This window comes from Ochlerotatus camptorhynchus, unplaced genomic scaffold (genome assembly GCF_037179485.1).
Source record: "Ochlerotatus camptorhynchus isolate MF236.1 unplaced genomic scaffold, CSIRO-AGI_Acam_v1.1 ptg000087l, whole genome shotgun sequence".
In the NCBI taxonomy this organism is placed as follows: Eukaryota; Metazoa; Arthropoda; class Insecta; order Diptera; family Culicidae; genus Ochlerotatus; species Ochlerotatus camptorhynchus.
The window spans coordinates 2,540,677-2,555,921 of NW_027040577.1; the positions used below are offsets into that span (position 1 = coordinate 2,540,677).

Below are 15,245 nucleotides of genomic sequence, written 5' to 3' on the forward strand. Positions count from 1 at the left end.
AAGTGGATTTTAGCGTGAGAGGAAATCGAATGTCAATTAGTTGCACTAGGTTTGAGTTTAGTCGGTTACGTTGGAGCTGCTTTGTTATAACACTTTGAGTCAGCAAAAACAAACGTGTGTCCTTTTCAAATTGCGAGCAATTCAGTTTCAAACGATGTATATTGAACAAAGTTTAAATACGAGATCTATTCTCGACCTAAGATTCAATTTTGAGTCTTATGCTGTGAATCAAGCTTGAATCTTGTTGGACGATATTGTTTTAATAATAAGGCGTATTCGAGGTAAGACGGGCAGTGGTGGTCCTTATTAGACTCACAGGCAAATTTGTCACACCAAAATATGCTCACACCCTTCCACTTGGCTCTACAGTGTATCCTGAAATGTAGATACCAACAAAACTGTGGCATGATTTATCATTAAAGCAATAGTTTCAAGCTATCTGAGATAATAAATAACAAAAAAGTGCAATCTTATTTCATTATATGCAATCAAAACACAAAGTAAGTATAAATAATCTTGATTTATTTACTGGAAATCAGAATAAATTGTGAGCATACAATTCTATTTTGATTTTTTACCGTATCAGTATTGCGGGTACTCACTGTAGTTGCATTTTGACAGAAGATTTATGTTTACGTTCTGTGTTTACGCTGAACTCTTGGCGCTGAACTTTCGAATCAAACTGGATTTTATAGAAAGCAGTTAGTAGATATTCATAAACAGCAATAAATTTATTTATTTTCATTAAATTATTGAAATTTCTTAGCAAAGAAATCATGGCCGATGCAGTTATGCGGAACAGTGATTCCGAATCGTTCGAGGATCCACCTAACGATCCTTTGCTCGATTACGAGGATCCGTCTCTCGATCCTTTGATTGACTACGATTTGGAGGTGCTGGAGGAAGATGAACCAGAGGGAAATAACCCGGTGGCGGAGCCTCCACCAAGTGATACTGCGGGCGGAGTTCTTAATCATTCGGATGATTTATTTTTCTGCATTTTGAATGCGTACAAACGGCAATTTACAGGCCAATCGTCTGGCACTTACATCGCTCGTTGGGAAATTTCGGCCGGAAGCAGTGATCAATTGTTGCAGAAAGTGTGGAACTTGTCCAAGGAACATTTGGCCCGTGAAATCATTTTCGTTCCTAACGCGGATGGGACTCCCGAGCAAAGTAAAATAACAACCTGATATCATATTGAAAACAAGTCTTGATATTCCAGATATCAATTTGTTTTCAGTGGTTATCACATAACTAATTTAGTTATCAAACTCGGCTAATTTTGTTATCAATGGATATCATGAAAGAATATGAAATGATGCAAGGTTAGTTCAAAACATCGAACATTATCCACATGGTGAGAAAAAAAGCACTGCCAATCATATTTCAGTTATCAGTGTAAGGCTTTAATGCCATATCGATAAAACAATTTGGAATTTTGTTGAAAAAATTGGCATGGATCACAAGATTTGTTATCAAGATGTTTTCGATGATAACAAAATCAGTTATTTTTGTGATATCCCAGAAGTATTCTTTTGTTATAATTTTTGTTATGTTGGCTGTTTATTCAACCACAAAGATAATATGTTCAGTTATCAAATCTTGATAACCGGGTATCACAACTTGTTATCAGTATTGTGGGTACTCACTGTAGTTGAATTTTGACAGAAGATTTATGTTTACGATCTGTGTTTACGCTGAACTTTCGAATCAAACTGGATTTTATAGAAAGCAGTAAGTAGATATTCATAAACAGCAATAAATTTATTTATTTTCATTAAATTATTGAAATTTCTTAGCAAAGAATCATGGCCGATGCAGTTATGCGGAACAGTGATTCCGAATCGTTTGAGGATCTACCTAACGATCCTTTGTTCGATTACGAGGATCCGTCTCTCGATCCTTTGATTGACTGCTATTTGGAGGTGCTGGAGGAAGATGAACCAGAGGGAAATAACCCGGTGGAGGAGCCCCCACCAAGTGATACTGCGGGCAGAGTGCTTAATCATTCGGATGATTTATTTTTCTGCAGTTTGAATGCGTACAAGTGGCAATTTAAAGGCCAATCGTCTGGCACTTACATCGCTCGTTGGGAAATTTCGGCCGGAAGCAGTGATCAATTGTTGCAGAAAGTGTGGAACTTGTCCAAGGAACATTTGGCCCGTGAAATCATTTTCGTTCCTAACGCGGATGGGACTACTAGCCCAAGTTGGAGCTCCGACGACTCTCCTGCGGAAGGTGATTTCGAAAAGTTTGCCATTTTCCAGTCGGGACGACGCAGCTACACGTTGGACAAGTTGAAGAACAAAAAATCGAATCTTCTTCAGAATTGGCTTTATTCGCTTCCGATCAGCAGTCGTGCTGTGCAGTAAAGGAAGCATTGATCAACCCCACTGAGAAAGACAGGTCAGGTGCAGCAGTCACACACGCCGTTTTTGATTTGTCGGATGAATTGAGAGCTACTCACGGGGATCACCTTGAAGGACACGGCATGGCATGGTCATTTTGGGCCAACACAATACTAAATGCACCGGCTCATCTAAGGGAGTCAATGAAAGATTATCCTCCACAACATTTGGCCATCTGTTTCAAACAAAAGAGGGCCCACGCGTTAGTGCGATGCGCAGAGAACTCACTGTGGCTCACAGTGTTAACAGAAGCTCTTCCATCCGTCAAGCCTATAATGTCGTGGAATCAGACGTAAACAATGTGATGGTATCAATGAGGACTTTGAAGAGCTGTTTGGAAGCTTTGGAAATTCGAGATAGGCTTAGCGAGTTACTCATCAGTCCATGGAGACATTTGTAAACGTACAAGAGGACCAGTTGGGAGTGTCTTTGAGTTCTTAGATAACCGATATCGAAGACATTGATCATGTATAATGTTCTGATTTACAATTTATTGTTTTTAATTTCTAGCTTTTTTTACAATAATACACTTAAAAAGGCATATAAAACCGAGTATAAAAAAATTCAAATGAATGAACAAAGTCACACAGCTTCTTCACAAACCAAATCGATCAAATTTTTTTGGAGTAGCAATAGTGGGATCAAATTTTCCTTCATGTATGTAACCACACTTGTGGAATAGTTTGTCCATTTTGTATTTTGAGAAAGTTATCATAATTTCGGCAACAGTCAAATCCTTCGATGTGTTTTCTTGATAAACCTTTTGCATCCTCTTCTTTACCAAACCAAACACAATCTCTATAGGATTGTAAAATGGACAGTATGCTGGTAGAAAAACAGCAAATACACCGAAAGAGCGAAGGTACGAGATTTATTTTGTCATCACAATAAATCCGGGCGCCATCAAGGATCCATACTGTTTAGAAACCCGGATACGTCTCTACTTTTCCACTCCTCAAAGCAAATTACTTGCAGTGTTGCAAGAAATTCAGTCTAGTAAATGTTGAAAATGAAGATCAACACGGCTTTATGCCCAAGCGCTCTACTACCACAAACTTAACCACGTTCACTTCATTTCTTGCTCGCTCGATAGAGCGTGGCTGCCAAATTGACGCAATCTACATGGATTTGTCAGCAGCTTTTGACAAGATGAACCACGAAATCGCTCTGGCCAAGTATGATAAATTAGGCGCTGATGCTAGGCTACTCAAATGGCTACGTTCATATCTGATGGGGCGTAACATGCGTGTACGGCTCGGCAACCAGTTTTCAACTTCGTTTCCTGTTACATCCGGTGTACCGCAAGGAAGTCATCTGGGGCCATTTCTGTTTTTGTTGTTTATGAACGACGTCAACTCAGTTCTAAGGTGTCACAAGAAATCCTATGCAGACGACTTCAAGATTTATGCGATCATCGAGAAACTAGACGATGCCGAGTTCTTACAACATCAGTTCGAAACGTTTGCTGATTGGTGCAGAAGAAATCGTATGGTATTAAACACATCCAAGTGCTCAGTGATTTCCTTCACTCGCAAACGTTCACCGCTCATCCATAACTACAGCTTGTCCGGAGTGTCTCTAGCACGAGAATCCTTGGTTAAAGACCTGGGAGTGCTTTTGGACTCGAAGCTAACGTTTAACGCTCATCTGACATACATCATCTCGAAAGCATCTTCCCAGCTAGGCTTCATATTTCGCTTTGCCAAGCACTTCAAAGATGTATACTGCTTAAAGGCCTTGTACTGCAGCTTGGTGCGACCCATACTTGAATACTCCTCCGTTGTTTGGAGTCCATACTACCAAAATGGAATTCAACGCGTTGAGAAGATTCAACGGAAATTCATCCGTTATGCTCTACGACACCTTCCCTGGACTGACCGTCTGGATCTTCCTAGTTACGAGAGTCGTTGCAAACTCATTCATCTGGACCTACTCAGTGTTAGACGTGATGTTGCAAAAGCTTGCTTTGTCAGTGATCTGTTAACGTCTCTCATCGACTGCCCTTCGCTACTTACACAGCTAAACATAAACATTAGGAGACGTCAGCTACGTACACACGCCTTTTTGTTCATCGATACTTCCAGGACAAATTATGGTTTGAATGAGCCAGTTCGTAGCATGTGCCGTGTGTTCAATCATTGTCAACATGTATTTGACTTTAGTTTTTCACGTGCGTCCAATAGGCAGAATTTCTTGAGATTTATGTCACAGTAGCAATAGTGCGATAGTTCTAAGTTTTAATTGTCATTTGGGTATTTTAACCTGTTGACTGTAACAAACTACAAATAAATTTCCTTCAGTAAAGGAGCATTCCAACATACCCTCTTGGCCAATCATGCATAGACACGAAACTCGGAGCTTGCGAATGAACTCACCCCGGCAAATTAGTTTCGTTCCTTTAGCTGAGTAGCCATGGTTTCGGAGCATGCCACGACTGTCAAAAGATACCTCATCTAGGAAAACTAGATTAAGATAGTCCCAATTTAAGTCTCTTAGCTCCTTCCAAAACCTATAGATGTCTTTCTGGTGGATTTGTATGGCCCTTCTCTCTATCCGTTTCCATGTTAGTCTCTCGCTGTGAAGTATACGGCATACGGAGGCCTCAGATATCTTCATTTTAAAATGCTCTTCAAATACAGTCTTGGCCTCATCCATATAGAGCAATGGATGCTTCTTGCATAAATCTACCAGCCATTGCCGCTTTTCTTCTCCGAACTTCCGAGAAATTGCTCTTGCAAGTTTCCGATTGAAGCAACCATTTCTTTCGTAACTGGAGATCCAATTTGATATTGTACTTTTATGTTTGGCGTAGAGTACCGATTACTTAGCTCTTCAAAGCCCAAGAAAATAGTAGCCATACAGAGCATGATAAACCGTATTCATCGATGCTCGCTGGTGTTGAACTGCTTCAATAATTCCAGCCATTCTTCTTCAATTAATGTTTTGAAAATAATTCGATTTTTATCAAACAGTTGAATAAAAATAAGAATAAAAACGAGGTGAATGAAAAGTTGAATGTTAAACAAACATTAATTGTATTTACCAGCTTTGATTTTGTAGTTCAAAAGAATCAACAACAGAGGTAACAAAGCAGTTTGTTTGTAAACAAGTCGAGTGTGAAGATATTTGACGTTTTCAAAAAAAGATCCAATAATCTAAAAACCAGTGCAACACACAATATTGATCAATCGGATTTTTGTCATACCCACTCTTAATTAAAGATATTTTATGCATTCCACAATATTTTACTTCTCACGAGAGCTGTCAAATGGTAAAATATAAACAAAAACGAAAAGTTATTCTTGTAGCGGTGAAGTGATGTAAATTTCGGTGTACAATTCTAAGGTTGTAAAGCACCAACACAACAAAAATGCTTACAATAACCAAAATGCTTACAATAAAGTTTACTATCCTGACAACACATATTTCAATTAATTTAATAATGTAGAAACATAAAATTTCCTAGATTGTTCGTCTTATCACTAGCACCTGTCAGTTTTCCGCACGCCTAAAATATGATGTGAATTTTTTAACCATTTAAAAATGTGTTAAGTTTTCAGATTCAAAATCAATTGGTATGTGATGCTTCCTTTAGTATGAGTTAAACTCTCAGAATACTGGTATTATAAGCAAAATGCTTTATACAGGGTGACTGGTAATTCGTGTTACATCCGAAAGGAGGTGAAAGTAGACCAGTAGTTGCAGCAAAGAATTGTATGGCAAGGTAGGTCGAAAAATCATTCCTTATCGAGTTATTGAACACTACCACATTTTGCTCGGGTACTGGCGAATATTACCAAAGCCCACCAGGGAGTAAGCATTACTTGGCTACTTACTTGGCAATCTTTGCTTACTAACCACTCTATTCTATATTGACGAAACAGGCAGAGTGGTTAGTACACAAAGATTGATGATATTAGCCACTCCCTGGTGGGCTTTGATAATATTCGCGAGTGCCCGAGCAAAAAGTGGTAGTGTTGCTCGGCAAAGTAAAATAAATAAATCAATAACTCGATAAGGAATGATATTTCGTCCTACTTTGTAATAGAATTTTTTGCTGCAAATGTGGTCTACTTTCACCTTCTTTCGGGTGTAACACGACTAACAATCGTCCGCCTAACCTCAAGGGCGTCCGCCTTACCCCAATTTCTCCTACTCAGACCAACAAACAAATGCCAAGACTGGCAACTCTCACGTTTTGTCATACACTCCCGATCATACAATTGGGGTCACCCACTAAAAAAACATGTGAAAGTTTATTGCTCATATCTTTGCCATTTTATGACTAATTTTCGATCTTTATAGGTCATTTGGAAGGTATTGACTTAAATTTAGTTAGTAGGTAACTGGTTTAATATTTTTTTAACAACTTTTGAAAACTTAAACTTGTCTTAAAGTTAAAAATAAATCCAAATTCACACTGAATATTCATGAAGGATTTTCTCAGAATTGGGTAGGTATAATTTTGAAATGAAATACCCATCGTGATACGTTAGTGAAAGTTTGGTTGAAAATATTAGAATATGCTTCAAATCAATACAATAGTTATTCAAGCCATCGATCAAAAGTTTGGGGTCACCTGTTTGGGGTTTGTCACTGTTGTAAGTTTACTTGGAATTTTAGTATAAACATATGGATAAGATCCATTAACTGCCTTTCAAATACTACAAAGAGAACTTAAATTGCACAAACAATTTCAGAGATATAAACAAAACAATATTCCCAGGTTTTGCTTGGAGAGTGACCCCACACTTTTGAGCGTTTACACTATACCATGACTGACCTTGGTCTTTTTGATCATACATCTGCCATTGTTTGTTCAATTTAGTAGGTGAAAGGCAATGAATTTAATTTAGTACGTTATTTGTTGCTCAATATATTATCCCACTTTTTCATACTAAAAATTCAATTAAACTTACAACAGCTATACAACATACTATGGGGCGACCTCAAACTTTTGATCAATGACTTGAATAACTAAGTTTTTAATTTTAATAATGTATCTAGTTCTAGTGTTAACATAGTGTGCGCTATATATCGCAGAAATTCGCATATTTTTTTTAACGGTGTGCATGTGGATTCCATATAAGACTGGCAAAACTAATGTCTTACCAATAACGGAATATAGATATTGTTGCAATTTCAATGGAGGTTTCAACTTCGCGTGGAGTGAAGGAAATGTATGTGGCTTCCGCTTACTTTCCTGGAGATGACGAGGAGATTCCTCCAACTGATGTTAAAGACTTTATCTGTATTGTAAAAGGAAAAACAAACCGTTTACTATCGGTTGTGATGCGAATGCTCACCATACATTATGGAGTAGCACTGATTTCAATAATCAGGGTGAGTTCCTTTTAGAATATATTATTAATAACAATATTGATATTTGCAACAAGGGTTGTGAACCAACCTTTATTATTTCAATTAGAAAAAAAAAAGTTCCTGATCTGACTCTATGTGGTGCCAGCTTATCAGAAAACATTAAAAATTGTCATGTATCGGATGAAATATCCTTGTCTGACATATCCTTGTGTCCACAGACAAATATTGTTCGAATATCAGGCAAACGAATTGAAAAAAAGGGATTTTTCGGAATCCCAGGAAAACTAACTGGGATTTATATTGTTCAAATTTAACACACTTCCTGTAGGTAGCTTTACTACAATTCAGGAACTAGAAGATGCTTCGGTGCAAGTATCAAGCGTAATTCAACAGGTATTTTATGCTAGTTGTCCAGTAACTGAGCGTTCAAATGATAGATACGTATCTTGGTGGAACAAACGCTTACAAAAACTAAGAAAGAAAGCACGAAAATTGTTCAATAAAGCAAAAAATACAATGCAATGGAATCAATATAGAAGTGCCCTAACCGCATATAATGAAGAAATCAGAAGAGCAAAAAGAATGGACTGGAGGCGTACATGTGAAAAGATTGAAAACACTCCTGTAGTTGCAAGACTGCAAAAATTTCTTTCCAAATATCATTCAAATGGTTTAGGAACTCTCAAAAGGGAAAACAATTGCTTTACTTCCGATGGAACTAAAACACTGGAAGTAATGATGCAAATACATTTCCCATGTTCAGTACTTATGAGCAAAAACAATTTACCAACCTTACAGGACAATACTGATCAAATCAAACCCAAGATAAATGCTCAGGATGAATCTAACATAAATAGGTCCAATGCTGGTTTATTAACATCTACATATGATGGAAAATGAGCCATAAATGCATTTGAACCATTCAAATCTCCTGGCAGGGATGGAATATTTCCTGCCTTTCTTCAAAAAAGTAATGCGATACTTACTTCATCTCTTTCTAATATGTTTAAAGTAAGTCTTATGCTTGGGTATAAACCGTCATTATGGCAAAAAGTACGTGTTGTATTTATTCTGAAAGCTAACAAGAAAGATAAGACTTCACCTAAATCGTTTAGACCAATAAGCATTACGCTGAAAATCATGGAAAAGCTTAAAGATCAACACTTAAAATCCAAAAAAATTGAAAAGTAATCCTTTGAGCAGCCATCAGTTTGCTTATCAATCAGAAAAATCAACTATAACAGCGTTACACACATTTGTTTCAAAAATAGAAAAATCGTTTGAAGCAAAAGAAATTTTGCTTGCAACATTTCTCGATATTGAGGGAGCGTTTAACAACGCATCACACACCTCTATGGCAAAGACAATGTCAAAGCGTGGCTTTGACATATGTATCATAAGTTGGATAAGTGAAATGCTTTCAAAACGTGAAATTTCCCTTCCTGCCTTCCTTCAAATAACAACTGAAGTGCGGTAAAAAATCGGTAGAACTGTTTCAAACACACAGTTGGTACTTGAGCGGGTCGGTTTTCATCTCTTTTTGCTAGTGGTGGCGGGGGGGGACACCCCTCACCATCCCTCTCCAAAGGTGGAGTTTGGTAAAGAGAGATGAAAAAACCGATTTGTACCTTCCTTAAAAGTTGTAGTGAGCTATATTCTAATATCTATATGCAATCTTCACACTGCCGTACTCTAAGGGAACTATCAACTCTATGCTTTCATCTACTCCATCTATCGTATATAAATTACCACTACAGTCTGTTATTTGAAATTAGCATCTTCAACTATGTAAATCGTGGACTTCACGTAGAAGTAATACTAAAACATATATAGTCAAAGTGAAATTTCGGCTGAGCTCGGTAGCTCATCTATTTCAGTAAGAGCTGTTAAAGGATGCCCACAAGGGGGTGTTTTGTCTCCACTTCTGTGGTCATTAGTAGTAGACTATTTACTAACAAATCTAGAATCACAGGGTTTTGAAATAATTGGGTTTGCAGATGATATTGTAATAATTTTTCGGGGAAAATATGATGATGTCATTACAAACAGGATGCAACAAGCCATACATTACACCATTGCATGGTGAAAGTCAGAAGGATTGAGCATAAATCCTCAAAAAACACATATTATCCCATTCACAAAAAGAAGAAACGTAAAAATAACTGGTCTTCACATGGAAAGGACATCAATGAAACTTTCATTCAAATATCTAGGAGTTACAATTGATTATAAACTTAACTGGAAACAACATTTAAACCAAATCATAGGTAAAGCAACAAATGCACTATGGATAAGTAAAAGAACCTTTGGAAATAAATGGGGACTGAGGTCAGCAATGATCCATTGGATGTACATGGCTATAATACGACCCAGAATTACATATGCCTCATTAGTATGGTGGCCAAAAACTAAGAAAAAGTGTGCAATAAACAAACTAGAAAAGTTGCAAAGACTGGCTACGGTATCTACAACAGGTGTGATGCGTAGCACACCTGCGAAAGCCTTAGATGTGATACTAAATCTTCTTCCACTACACCAATTTGTGCAATTAGATGCTGAAAAGAGCGCACTAAGACTTAAGCGAACTAAAACCTTGTTTGAAGGGAACTTTAAGGGACACTTACATATATTAAAACAAATTCAAATCAATCCATTAGTTACCACAAATCCACCCAAGATCAGTTATATTCTTCACTGATAGATCAAAACAAAATGATAAAGTGGGAGCTGGTGTGACAGGTCCTGGTGTTAATATTTCAGTTTCTATGGGTGGATGACCAACGGTTTTTCAGGCTGAAATTCAAGCCATACTAGAATGCACTATATTGTGTAATTAAAGCGAAAATATAAACATTCAAATCTATGCATCTTTTCTGATAGCCAAGCAGCTTTGAATGAATTAAAATCATTTACATGTACTTCCAAATTAGTATGGGAATGCATTCAGCTACTTCACCATTTGTCTAATAACAATACAGTAAATCTCTACTGGGTGCCAGGACACTGTGGAGTAGAAGGTAATGAAAAGGCTGATGAACTAGCCTGAACTAGGACCTGAACCATCCCGGGGGGTCGCTCCAAGCTCCATCAATGCTTGATTTTTTACAATTCTGAAATTGGACAGATTCTGACGATTGAGATTCATTTTAATGAAGAAGGATAAATTACGGCTACGGCAATACCTTTACCAGCACACTACGAAAAAGTCATGTCAATTTTGGTGCCCTGAGACCGACACATGCAAGCGGCTCGTTTGACATAAGGACCAGTTGCAAAGGACGAGAAATCAATTCAATCAAACGCACTTTTCGTTGAATCGCATATGTTTCAGTTTCAGGACAGTAAATTTTACATGACATGTTTGTTCACGTTCCATGATCAGTGTAATTTCTCACTGATAACAGCTACTGCTTAGGTCGTCATTTGCCCTATTGTATAAAAACTGACAGAGAAAGATAGGCAAGTTTTGAGGTATTTGACTTTTTTTTCCTGTTTGTGGTACAGACCTAACTGGTCTATGTTTATTTGACTTTCTTATGATCTCCTGAGTTGAAGTCTAGAATAAACGTTTGCTGCCCTAACACATCGATTATCAACCTGGAGTTTGCGAAAAGCACATGAAAAGAAGCTATGTTGAACGCTCTTGACGTACGCTGGGGGGATTGTTGATAATCGATGCCCTAACGACTAACATGTCACGTTTCACAGGTACCACTCTCTTAAAATATGACTAGATTTTTCAGTTCTATAAAAAAAAAAAAAAAAAAGTTTATTGCACACACGGAAAAAAAATCTGCCTATTTACTGGTGATGTAAACATCCATCCATCCGTCGACTCTCTTTAGCGTTAATAACTTGACTGCATTCATATTACGGGCTAATTTTTCTTCATAGTCTGTTAGAAGCAAGTGTTATTATACGTATAGGACGACAGCTGAACATGTTACGAAAGAGAGAGTCGATGAAGGGAATCGATATATTTAAATTGGTTTATTCAAAAGGTAACGCGAGAATTCATGCATGTAGACATCCTTTCATCGTAAACTAGAAACTTGCAAGACATGTTGCTTGCAAAGGCGGGTGGTTGCATACAATATTTTGAATATTTCATGAAATCTCTTATAACTTTACACGATCTATAATGTAAATTTGTAGGATATATGACGCTCCCCTTTGTGCTTCATAGTGAATATCTTGAATATGCTGAAAATGATCACTAGAATATGTTTCTTGAGCTCCTGGAGTAAAGTGTAAATAACATGAACAAGTTATTTAATTTCAATAGAGTAAAAATTTTTAAACAAATCTGTTTTGGCCCAATGTCATTCCACATATGGTTCTACATCGATTTATTTTTTATTTAATTTAAGTAAAATGTGATTTCAATTGCTATCAACCATTTCTATCATAGTCGTAAATGAAGCATGGATGAATATATTCACATGCTTAAAATTGTTGGCCTTGCTAAAATGTAAATGTTGTAAGGTAGGGAACGACAAATTTTGATTTTTTAGCCCATTGTCACCCCCACTCATTTACCGTATACCTGATAACATGATATTTCCGTTTTCACGTTAGAAATAAGAATTTAATAATTTGCAGGATTTTTTCATTAATCTTAAAAGCATTCTTAATCTACAAATTATTAGATTTCGCACAAACGACTTTTGACCAAATGACCCGATCAATCAATGTGCTAAATGTGAATTATTTATTTTCCATTTACATTTTACACATAAAGCTGAATTGTGAGACGTAATTGCAACAACAATATTTGAATGTTGTGACGTAGTTTCAAAGTAAACATAACTATTTATTATATACAGTACCTATACTGTGTTCTTGTCGGAAATAAGGCACTTGATCAATGAAATGCGAAAACTCAGATGACTTTCTGCTAATAGCCCCTAACCCCTCGAAAAACGTTTCAAGATTCACCATAAACCGCTTCAACACTAGCCAAACAAATGATAAACGCCCAAAAAAGCTTAAAATAATCTGCCCCGAGAATGCTCTTGTAAGTTTGCTAAGTACACTCAACAAACGTCGGTAGAGGGGTTTGAGTTTCTACAAATAAAAACTCAGTACATAGCCGTACTTCACGGTTGTATATTTAAAACCGCATTCTTTCACGGTAGTGTCCGTTCCTATTGCCTGCTGCTGCTACGGCTAGAGCTCAACCTGGCCATCTAGCGAAGCCAAACATTAGCAATTAAGCAAGATTGTGGTGCTGTGTGGTTTATTATGCAAAATATTAAAGAGCTGTTCGGCTAAGCTCGCCTAGCGCACACACACACACACAACTCAGAGTCGAATCCAGATGCTGCTGTTGAGTTCGAAGAAGAAAAACAGATTTCCCATTGTATGAGTCTGACTGGCGCAAAACCACGTACCTACCTAGTGAGTGGTTAAACAAAATGATATTTTATTTATAAACGATTCTGTTTTCGTCTTCATCGTGAGCCCAACAACACAGCTGACGACCGACCTACCTGGTGGGCTTCACGGTTTTGAGCTTTAGCATTATTATGCACATGACGTGCTGCCTCGACGTCGGCCGCCGATTATCCAATTGAAGAAGCTCACTGAAATTGTGCCTAATCTAAGGTTGTCCGTTTTTATTATCGTGCGAAGCCATTAGGGGTGGCACGACAAGCAGGTAGCAAGCATTAGAGCTGTTTCCCTTCAGATAAGTTGGTGCTAATTGCAGAAACAGCCATCGGTAGCAAGCGGCACGCACGTACCTACTATACAATGCGGTTCAAGCAAGTGAGGTTCGTGCTGCATCAAACAGACGTTGTTGTTGTTGTTGTTGATGATGATGAAAACATACGACAGCGTGGTGAACAATCCGACCGTGGAGGCCTTCAAAGTTTTAAAGAAACGAAGAAGTAGCTACAACACTTTCGATTTCTTGCCTGAGGATTCTTCATCATAGTAGATAGCTCATGCTCGATGCCAACAGACTCGATCAGAGTAAGAAACGGCATTGCATGCACCACATGGCATGTTATATGGTGAATTTCACACATAAGGTAATCCGGACAAAAGTTCCTACACATGCGTTAGTATTCAACCGGTTTACTCAGCTATTAGTTTCTATTCAAATTAATAGCGGGGTTTAACAACTAATCAATATCCATTCACAGAAGCCTGAAAACTTTCCGATTAACATCACGACAAGGTTAACACAATAAAGCTTGCTCTTGATAACTTTTCATCACCACTCCAATATGAAATGCCATCAACAGTCATAACAGTCATTGGAAACTCGTTGTGAGGGCTGATGTTTTCGATTTCATCTCGCAACTTCCCGTCGTCGTGGTCGTCGTCATCAAGGAAATCAAAACATAACCAAAGCAAAACAAAACTTGGTCCATCCATAACAGTAAACTTGTACAGAGGATCCACGCTCCGATTGCGACCGCCAACCGTTTCCGCTGAATCAAGAAGACTCACCTATCTTCGTTGGCAAAGGTTAAACGAAAAACTATTCATTTCAAGTTGCCTGCGAACCGCATCGGTAAAGCAAAATATAAAGATTGTTTTTTGACTGTTTCGTGGAGCGCGGAGTACCCGGGTATCACGAAACCAGCGGTTTTTTGGTTAATTTTCCAGTTTCTAATAACTTCCTGCTGTTGGGGGTTTCAATCGGCTCGGGGTACGAGTGCGAGTGATCGGTTTTTGTGCCACAGAAAACAGACACCACCATCGTGGCCATACTGCTACAACCACCATCATGCCATGAACATTCGTGGTTGGTGAAGCGGCTATGATATTTACTGCACACAAAAGTTGGCAATAATCTAATTATGGCGGAAGTGGATGCCGATTGAACAGACAGACGGACAGCGACGCTTCGGATCGCATTGGAAAAGTCACCCGATTTGGTGGTTCGTGCCAATGAGCTTCGACGTTACAAGATGATGTAGTACTCGAGATCAATCAATTTGAAAGTGAAGTTGGATGATCATCTGGTGCAGATTGATACTTGTATTTTACGACTGCTACACACGCACAGTTTAATATTTGGGGTTAATTTACACGATAAATAGAAACTGATAACGTAGATAATTAATTGTTCATTTAACATTACATCCACTAAGTAGCATAATCAACATATGTGATGATGAACGATGTAATAGGATCATCATAACATTTTCAAACTAGTTAAGGGTCATGCGGAAATGTGCTGAACAATTCTCTTCGAATTCATAATAATTCTTTCTATAATTAGTTTAAATTTCTCTCCATGCTTATCTTTTAAGTCTCCGTGAATATTCTCAGATTTCAACATGAATTCTGCTCAGAATTATCTTAGTATATAAAGATCTCCTAGAATATCCGTTACTTTCAAAAAGTCTGCGACATTCTCTTAAGAATTTCGTTGAAATTCTTCTCAAAATTATATTCCTTTACAATTACAGAGTTCTACAAAAAGAACTCTCTTCTCTATTCTAAACTAAATTTAAATTCTCCTTAACCGTTATGTGATCGACAAAAACAAAGACC

The 15,245-nt window shown here is 37.7% G+C and overlaps 1 protein-coding gene and 1 pseudogene across 2 annotated transcripts in view; one reads left to right on the plus strand and one right to left on the minus strand.

Annotated features, from left to right (window-relative positions):
- Positions 1-15,245, minus strand: part of snu (snustorr) — a 247,798-nt gene that overhangs the window by 71,583 nt on the left and 160,970 nt on the right. The window lies entirely within an intron of this gene.
- LOC135698494 (uncharacterized) lies at positions 1,812-2,885 on the plus strand (annotated as a pseudogene).